Source organism: Condylostylus longicornis, unplaced genomic scaffold, assembly GCF_029603195.1.
Source record: "Condylostylus longicornis isolate FDR11 unplaced genomic scaffold, ASM2960319v2 ptg000084l, whole genome shotgun sequence".
Classification (NCBI taxonomy): Eukaryota; Metazoa; Arthropoda; class Insecta; order Diptera; family Dolichopodidae; genus Condylostylus; species Condylostylus longicornis.
Genome location: NW_026578052.1, coordinates 8796638 through 8806472, shown reverse-complemented (window position 1 = coordinate 8806472; position 9835 = coordinate 8796638). Strand labels below are relative to the sequence as shown.

Below are 9835 nucleotides of genomic sequence, written 5' to 3'. Positions count from 1 at the left end.
ATCGAAAAGTAATTTATTTATACAAGATTTAATTTTTCTATTAAAATTTATCTTTTTATAATCGAAATCTCTTCCTGATGTAACGCTATTATTATTTGCAATATCATCTGAAAAACTTTAATATTATATTTTTCTAATAAAATTCACTATGTATAATATCTATTTTAGAATTTTTATCGAATTTTTCTGATCATGCAACATATAGGGATATAAAAATGAAACAAAACCTCTAAAATTTACAAATAATTGCTTTGTACCATTTAAGATGTAGATCGATGGATATTCTTCCCTGTTGGAAGAAAAAAAGTGCGTAAAATTAATCTGTAATACATTTTTATGTTTTTTTTTTTTATACAGACTCTGCAAAGTATTAGAAAATTCTTACATAAACTTGAAGTCCGAAATGGTACAAATGGCATGTATCAGTGTAAAGAGAGCTCTAAGGAGCCGCAGGCATTCAAGTTTTAAATGCTTGTCAACTGCAAGTAATAAGTATGTTCTTGCAAGCTGACTTGCGGGGTGGGGCAGGGCGATGTTCTGAGCGTTATGCGGGTTGAGTTCCAGGGTGTAGCGACATTAGAATAAATGAGAAAATTGAAGCTCTGGCTTATTTGGGATCCGCATAACACAGATATAGAGTGTTTCTGCTTTTTCGCCATTGAAAAAGTTAAGAAATATCATCTAAAAAGATAAAAATAGCTTTAGGAAATTTTCTTTCCGATAACATAGTGATTTGCCGGGCGGCCAAAAATTTACGACTAAAGAGAGAGAAAGCCAAGACGCGAAATCCGCTGACATTAATGCAGTGGGAATTTCAATATCTTATCAAATAATTGTCATGGTTGCCTCTTTGGTCTGATAAAGGACTTGTGACACAATTTCTTTAAGGTTCTAAAAAAGGGCAATGTATTGTTACAAATTAAATCTCTTTTAATAATCATCTTATTCTATAAATCTCTTATTGTTTTCTTTTATGTCAACATGCAAGTAATAAAAGAATGTTCCACAGCAAATATTGAACTGGAAGATCTTCAAATAATCATAAAACAAATAATAATTGAAATACAAATAATGCAATGTAAATTAAATTTAAATTCAATAAAAGGTGTTAAATTCAACAATTAAATCTAAGACAATAATCTGCAATTGGAATTCGCTTTCTTGAATGAATGTAGTTTAAAAATTCTTCTTCATATCTAATTATCTAAAAAAATAATACAAAACCTACACACTTCTTATCTTAAAAGAAACCCTGTAATTCAAATATATTAAAGCGACTACGCATATTTTTTTATGTTACATAACAATGTAATGTAAATTATAACATAACCTTAAACATCTTAACATATAATTATAAATATCGTAGGTATAATTTAAATATAATAAGTAAATAAATGAGCGTATGTACGGTGAAATCTTTGCGACACAACATTTATGCCACCGAATATTTTTCATTTTATTTTCAAAAGTACAAAAACGAGAGAAAAAATCAGAAAAAAAATCAGGGAAGACGTTAAACCTTATCTTTTGATGTTTTATGTTTTCTTTCACAGAGGAAAAAAAAAACAAAAGCTGATTTCATGGCCCTGAAGGTTAACAAAAAAAAAAGAATTGAGAAAAATTTATTTACGTAAGATAACTGATTTAAACATAAGATTTTGTTAACCGTTTAAAGTAAATTCAATAAAAATTAAAAAAAAAAATCTCGCGAACCAAATTAAATCGTATTTGTCGTTACATTCAGAACAAACAAAAAAATTATCTTTTTTTTTGTTTTATCAAAATTCAAAATAAAAAACTTAAATTTTATTATTCATAAATTCTGAAATCTATTAATGAATCTGGCGATGATTAATGTTAAATAAATATTAAGACAATTAATTATTATTAACGTTGCATTAAATATGAAAATCACATAAAAATCACTGGAAAACAAAAAAATTATTCAGATTTTAATCTATTTGTTTTATTAATAAATTTTGTATAATATTTAAATTATCAGAGTTGTTTAACAACCTCAAGTCTTCATTAAATTTATTGCATAATATATAAATGAATGTAGATGTACAGGTGTGTAGAGATGGTAATAATTAAAATTTTTGTGTGCCCATAAAATTCGTTATATTTTTGCAAAATAATTTTGTGGAAAAAATTAAATTTGAACAAATTGCCACTTGTTATTTTTAGAATTCAAAACATAGATCGTTTAAAATTTAACATTTAATTGAGAAATTTAAGAATATAGTTTCAATTTTTCATCGTATTCTTTAGTTAAGTTCTGCTATGATTCCTGATATGTGTGGAATTATATGGGATTTGTGATGGTTATCCCGCTTATATAGAAAACGTTTTGAATAAAATCTATCGCACTGATAATTTTTCAAAGAAAAGTATACCGCTCTAGCTTAATTTGAGTTTTTCAATACCGTGTATTATGTATATACAAAAACTTGAACAATAAACATACATATAAGAAATTGTTATCGAACCACTAAGCAAGTTAATTTTGCGATCCATTACACTAGATGGTCTGGCTTGGGTGTAAACGCGCTCAGAAAGTGATTTAATAAAGTTTGATAAAGTTTTATAGGAAAAATATCGTGAGGAGCACTCGTTTTAGGCTAAAGACCGTTTTGGAGGATTGGAGGATTAGAAAAAATCGAATTGGAAAAATTCAGTCTAATATCTATTCCAGCTTCTAAGTTGTTAAAGCTAGAGCAAAATTGTGTTCGAAAACTTTTTTGCCCATTGACGCAGAGCAAATTTTCAACATTTCCCATTTGTTTTTCAATGTAAAGCAGCACAATAATTTAATAAGATTTTTAATACCTTTTTTACAAGGATGCTTCTACCTCTTTAATTTGAAACGAATACAGGTTATTCATACTTTTCTAGAAAATCTTATTCTAGAATTGAAATTGAAGCAAAAAATGAGAATCTAGTACATACACATGGAATTTTGAATACTTTATACTTGTTGTTGCAAACTGTTTAAAAAATTTATGAAAAATGTTAGTATTATCAGTAACAAATTTTAATTAATACAACTCGATATATTAAAGTGTAAAATGTAGCCTAAAAATTAACTTATTAGTTATTAATGTCTGACATCTTTTAGCGCTAACAAGCGTCATTAATATTTTAGGTCAGCATTTTTTCACAAACAAAAAACCAATTTTGCCAAATAAAATTTTTCTTTATTAAATATTTCAAAAATAAATTTAACCCTTTACGTTCAGACAACGATCCGTTGCTTCTAGTTAATTAAATAAGCTTTTAGGATTACTCATCCTAAAAGACGATCTTTAGACTTAAAAGTTAACTTAAATCTTTTAACGAAAACTTACTTATACCCTCAATTTTTTGTATTGCAGCAATTCAAATTATTTTTTAATGAATTCGGGGGTAAGAACGTCCCTCACAGGGAGTTAGAACATCCTTCCAAGGGAGTTAGAACATTATTTCCGGGAAGTTAGAGTAGATCATAAGGTGATAAGGTGATATGAGCTCTTTATTGGTGATAAGTGCTCATTTGTCCAACAATTTCTACTTTACGGGTATGACTATTTCGATAGTTTCAAAATTTCTAATTAGTTTTATGCGACGTGATTGTATGGGTTAAAAGTAATTTTAAATAAAAAATTCATTAACAAAGTACTTAAATATTATTTTGTATGACTCTTGTATATAGATTAGCATTGATTTCAATTATTCTTCTGTATAACACTAAAAGTGTTATTTACCTGTTCAAATTTTAATTTGCAAATTTTAAAAAAAACATTAATACCTTTTAAAAATTTATCTTGTTAAATTAAAAAAAAAATACAAGAATAACCATGAAAATGTAAAAATGATTACATACATAGGTGAATTTTAAAACTCTAACCATGTTAAGATTTTTTTCCCTTTTATGGTATGGTACAACATTAAATAACTAGCTAATATTATGTAAGTACAACAAGATTACAAAAAAAGAAAGAACTAATAAAAAATCTAAAGAAACATAGAATCAATTACCAAATGGAAACAAAAAAAAAATAAACGCAGACCTCCCAAAGTCTATTATAAAATATTTCAAAGCATTCAAACAAATTCATATGAAAGTTTTTCGAATTCATATACAAAAATGTGTTCTTCTAAGGCTTCATATAGAAATAAAATGGAAATATATTTGCAAATTGTTTTCACGAATATGTTTTCAAAGTGAGCACATAAATGTGAGGATTGTAACGTAGACGCAATTACATTTGAAAGATTTAAATACAAAAATATGACGCATTGTTTTGAGTTGATATGCGAATTGGAATGTTGAAGTGCGAAATTTCAATAGCCTTATATACCTATACATTTATTTTTAAATAAAGACGTTGAAAAAGAAAATGTTAGAATTTTAAAACCGTACAACTATATTGAGCAGACCATTTTCCTCCATTTCATTTTTTAGCACCTCACGGCTTTTGCTTAGAACACAGAATCCAAATAGCAGCCTGACAATCTGACATTTGTGCTATATAGGATCCACAGTAACCCCTATCCAGGTTAAATTGGTTCCAGCTTTCTATAACGTGTATTTAAGCCTGAAAGTTACTTGAGTACATCCCCATTGATTAGAAATATTTGGTTCTTGGTCAAAATACTATTGCACTCGTACCAGGAGGCATTTTGGATTCGTCGGTGACATACCAAAAATTTCTTTGTTAGTTACTTGACGTTGTGGCTTTTCATAGGATAGGTAACCAAGACCCTCTTATCTTTTGTGATTAAATTTTTAAATTAAATTTTTCTCAAAGCTGTACCTCCAAGTCATATTATCCTGTCGTAGGCGCAACATTGAAATCCTTCTAAAAAGGGCTTCGCGGTCCTTTGACCCGATGATAGCTTACCCGTCTCCAGATCTCCCATTAAACCATAGGTTGATTGTATTCCCAATGACCAAATGCAGCGGTGACAAATCGAGAGTCACATTTTGGCCTATTGCAATAATTGGGCAGATCTTCATGGTAAGTGTAATGCACACGCATGCAACACGCGTGGCCCTGTCGCCCGCAACACAATCCAATATGTTAGAAGCGGCTCCACCGTCATGATATACATCCACCTCATAATAAAATAGCTCCATCTGAAATGGAATGGTAAATTTATAATATACTTTTTTATAAGAATTATAATATGGAGAATGTTTTGGAGCCATAAAAGAAGCACCTATATGTATTGGATTAATTTGACATTATTGTTAGATAAAATGGTGTTTGGTTTGATTTCACAATATCCTCGATTTTCTGAAATTTTTGATCTTTATATATTTGAAGCAAAGAATATTAAAATAAATTGTAACATTTTAATTTTAAATAAATTCTCTTCGAAATCAATGTTCCAATACATATATTATGTATAGATATTACGCCCATTAGACTCTGTGACTGAGTTCCAAAAAAAAAAAATGTACATAAACGATTTTGAATTCACCTTTTGTTTCACCTTTTTGATTATATAGTACTATTTTTGTAATAATACACAAAGGCAACTCAAACAAACAGCCTAAAAATTTATTATTAAAAAAAATAAAGGTGATTCCCCGTTAAAAATTTGTTTATTAATGAGTGATTTAAATGGAATGTTTAAATTAACTTGGCAATATAATAAAATGTTGGCATAAAAGCTGCACTTCCCACAATATTTTAACATATCCCCTCCAACTCCAATTTATAAGCAATATAATACATTATTTTTTTCTTCAGGGAGACAAGGCATGCAAATATAAATCTACATTATTTGGTTCTAACTAATATAGTTGCAACAATTTTTAAGCGAAAACTTGCAACTACATGCATACATGCATCTACATAATATTATCAAATGGGGAATTGTATTGCTTATGAATTTGATCGAGTAAACGATATACGATTTCTTACTAATTTAATTAATTTCCAATAAAAATATTTCATCTGTAAAACAATCGCTCTTTTTAAAGAATTCACCATTGCTATATGATATACACGTATGATATACATGTATGTACGTATGAATTTTTGTGTATGATATTCATTTTCATTTCTATATCTTGATATTATGTAGGTGCAGAAAAATAAAAGAGATGCACCTTGCAATTTAACAATATCAATAATGATAAAAACAAAATATGAAAAAAAAAACGTTTCCAGACACTACAGGAAAAAAAAACATCAAATTTCATTTTGATTGTGTGTTGTTTTGTTTTTGTAAATAAATTTACCATGAAATAAAATAAAATCACAGCATCCGAAAGTTAATGTCTGTAGAAAATTCAATATCATCAGCATATAACAAAATAATCAATATCAAATTTTTAGAGTAACCAAACCATGTTTTCAAGAGCTCAATTATTGATCAACTATTTTGGTTTAGTACAAGCTTTCCCATATTGAAATTCAAACGATTAAAATTGAAGAATAGAATAACTTACAAATTTTGCGTCTTGTTAAGTCTAGTTGATTATCCTAATCGTTAGACACAAAGGTGGGTAGTTCTTTACTTAAATGCTATTCAAAATGTAGTTTAAGCATGTAGGATCAGCCTTTTCTCTCCATGTTTTCTTTTGTATAACAATTTTCTATTCATTTCCGCCTTTTGTTTTGGCTATGAATGTCGTATTAAAAAATACAAAGAACATTTTACAGGATCTCTCACATCCGTCAGCAAGATGGCAAAAACTCTGACTTTGTCATAGTTTTTCTATTTCCAATAAATTAAAAACTAACGAACCTAAAAATGTAATTAATAACTTTAAATACAGTGAAGATTTTTGGAATACTTACCAAAATGTTTTTGAGTTAAAAATTTTATTTAGCCTACATCTAGGCGTCAAACATGTATGATTACATAATTATTTTATGAACAACAAAATTTTCCAATTGATATTCAGATGTAATGTTTAGCAGCTTTGTCGATTTTAAGTGTCTTAAATCCAAGAATAGAGTCTCAAAACCAACTACGTTAAAATTTGACATACAAATTCCTCGCATTCATCGTACAACATTTCCTCCAGTTCGGCAACTTTAATTAATCTTTTTTTGCATTGTTCTGTTTTTCGCTTGAAGTTCGTTTTTGTTAACAAAACAAAAAAGTTAACAAAATATCAATCGATTCTTTTTATGTGTGATATGTGCATAACATTCATACATACAATATGCAATCAACTAAAGTAATCAAAACAAAAAAAAACATCAAATGTTTATGCATGTGTAATAATAGAGTAGGTAACCAACACACATACGCTCATACAAGCATACATAAAATGTTCAAAAAGTAAAGCTTAACAAATATTTTATTTTATTACTATTATTAGTATCATCATCACTATTCAATCAATATACCGTCATCATTATCAAAAACGTCAACGACAACAACGTCATCAATATCAATTATTTTTCTGTTGATGTTCAATATCATCATTCATCAATTATCACCAAAAAAAAAAAATTCAATCAAACATTGTACATGTTTTGAGGTTTTCCTTTGCTGTTACAACAATACAACATTTTTGGGCAATACCTACCTACCACAAAATGCTCTCACTATCATTTTATCATTACAAGTGGGGTATAGGGAAAATATTTTGTTCAATGTTGGATTTTGTTATATTCATACAATCTTTGTGTGTAAGCTCAAAAATATTTTTTATTCAGGTATGTATGAAAGTATATTAACCTTAAATATCGAAAAATAACAATTAAATCACATGGTTATTTTACTGTATTTTCTATTTCTTTACACCATATCTACATCAACTACTATACCGGGAATTGGAATTACATACAAGTGCAATATAAGTATGCTTGTGGTATGTGTGCATGTATCTATGTTTAAATTCACACGCTTGTATTATACAGGTAAAATATTATATTGTTAAAAATTGCATGTAGAGGCGACATCGGTTCTATAACATTGCAATACAAATTTAACTCGTATTATTCTTACAAACATAACTAAGGTCTATATAGTATGTATGTATATAAAATCCCTAACCTATCTTAAACTATGTATTTCACTTTATTAAAAAATAAAAAATCTAAAATCTATATTCTTATTGGGAATATATACAAGTGTATACAATCATGTTTAGTCAACCGGCAATTTAAAATAAAAAAAATCTAAACTAAACAGCGATAGTGAATTTCATACTACACTCATATATTTTATAGGAAAAAAAAAAAAAATAATGAGAATATAAAACGAAACTAGAAAAATTAACAAAACGTATTAGCAAAAAAAAAACTACAAATAAAAAAACTCCCTTGTTAGTTTAAGGTTATTCTAAAATAGCAAAACCAAGCGAAATATTACAAAAAAAAAAATAGCAACAGTATGGAAAATCAAATATGTATTAAGCGAAAATGAACACAAAAATAAAAACAAAAAATTTTTTATCAACAAAATATTATCAAATTCTCATTTCGGTTTCTCAAATTTCTCAGTACAGCACCCACCATCAATTTCATTTCATTCATTTCATTCCCGTTATCATCATACAAAACTTAATAATGATAATATTGTATAACAACAAACTGTTGTTTGTTTTGTTGTACATTGTCGTATCGAACATTATAATATGTATGCATGTATTATACAAGTATATCATACAAAATCAAATACAACATTGAACATCATAAAAATATTCTCGTTCTCTGTAGTCTTTATATTATTATAAGAATAAAAAAACAAAAATACTTGAATATAAACTACTTTACCTCCTCTATAATACACTATCTATTTGTATTTATTTTATTTTTCTACATATTTTATAGAAAAAAAGGCTCTATTTATTTAGATTTTTTGAATCTTGATAATCGAGAGGAAAAAATTAAATTGAAATCGTTCTGTTGTATGCCAATTTTTGTAATAGAAAATAATCAACATTTTAAGTTTTGGGACCAAACGAACGATTTTGTAGTCACCACTACTCACTAGACGATTCGATTATTGTCTCATTTTACTTATTTTTCTTCTATTCTTTTAATTTTTCAAATTTTTCTTGTTTACATTCTGTTTTTGTTTTTATTTTATCAGTGTGTTCAGTGTTGTTTATAGAAAAATGTTCTCATACAAAAAATTGTATGAATTTTTTTTTAAATATTTTGTTTTACTGCTTGTTTTTTCTCTCTATTTCAATTTTGAAATTTTTGTTGTGTGTTGCCGTTGCTTTTACTGTTGTCTTGTTATTATTATTATTGTTGCTTTTCTGTTGCTATTATTTTGAATATATTTTTCTTCTCTCTTTTTGTTTTTATAAATGTTTGATTATATTTTCGCTTTTCACAATTTATTTTTCTACATTTTGCCTTCAACATTATTTTTATTTTGTGTTGTGTTGTATTTTTTTGTTGTATATGCTGCTGCTTGATTGTATAGTGCTAGTGCTACTTTTCTGCTGCTGTTGTTGATGATATTTTATTTCTTTTTTTTTTCATTTTTTATTTGAAATACAAAAAGAAAAAAAAAAACGGTGATTGCTTTTATGGGTGGTTGGTTTGGTTCGGTTTGGTTTATTGTTTTGTTTGGTATCATCATTCTAAATGTAAAATGCCTGTTTCAGTCTGTCGTTTAGCGTTCACCAAGTTAAAAGCGCAATCTTTATAGCAAGAAGGAAAAAAAAAAATAAAATAAATAAATAAGTAAAAAATATTTTTGTGAAAATACAAGTGTTTTTCAAAAAAAATAAATAATTATTAGTATTTTTAATGTGAGTGCTTCTTGGGGGGAAGTAAGATAAAATAATAATAATGAAGGGAAAAGATAAAAAAAAAAACAAAATAATTAGAAATTAAAAATTTTTTTTTTGCATTTCGAATTTCCCACT

The 9835-nt window shown here is 27.2% G+C and overlaps 1 protein-coding gene across 1 annotated transcript in view; it reads left to right on the top strand.

The window, feature by feature from the left end:
• The first annotated feature begins 9722 nt into the window (after positions 1 to 9722).
• Positions 9723 to 9835, top strand: part of LOC129613614 (collagen alpha-1(XV) chain-like) — a 126311-nt gene continuing 126198 nt past the window's right edge. Inside the window, exon 1 of the mRNA XM_055527745.1 lies at positions 9723 to 9739. The gene's annotated coding sequence lies outside the window, so the exon portion shown is untranslated. The remainder of the gene's footprint in view (positions 9740 to 9835) is intronic.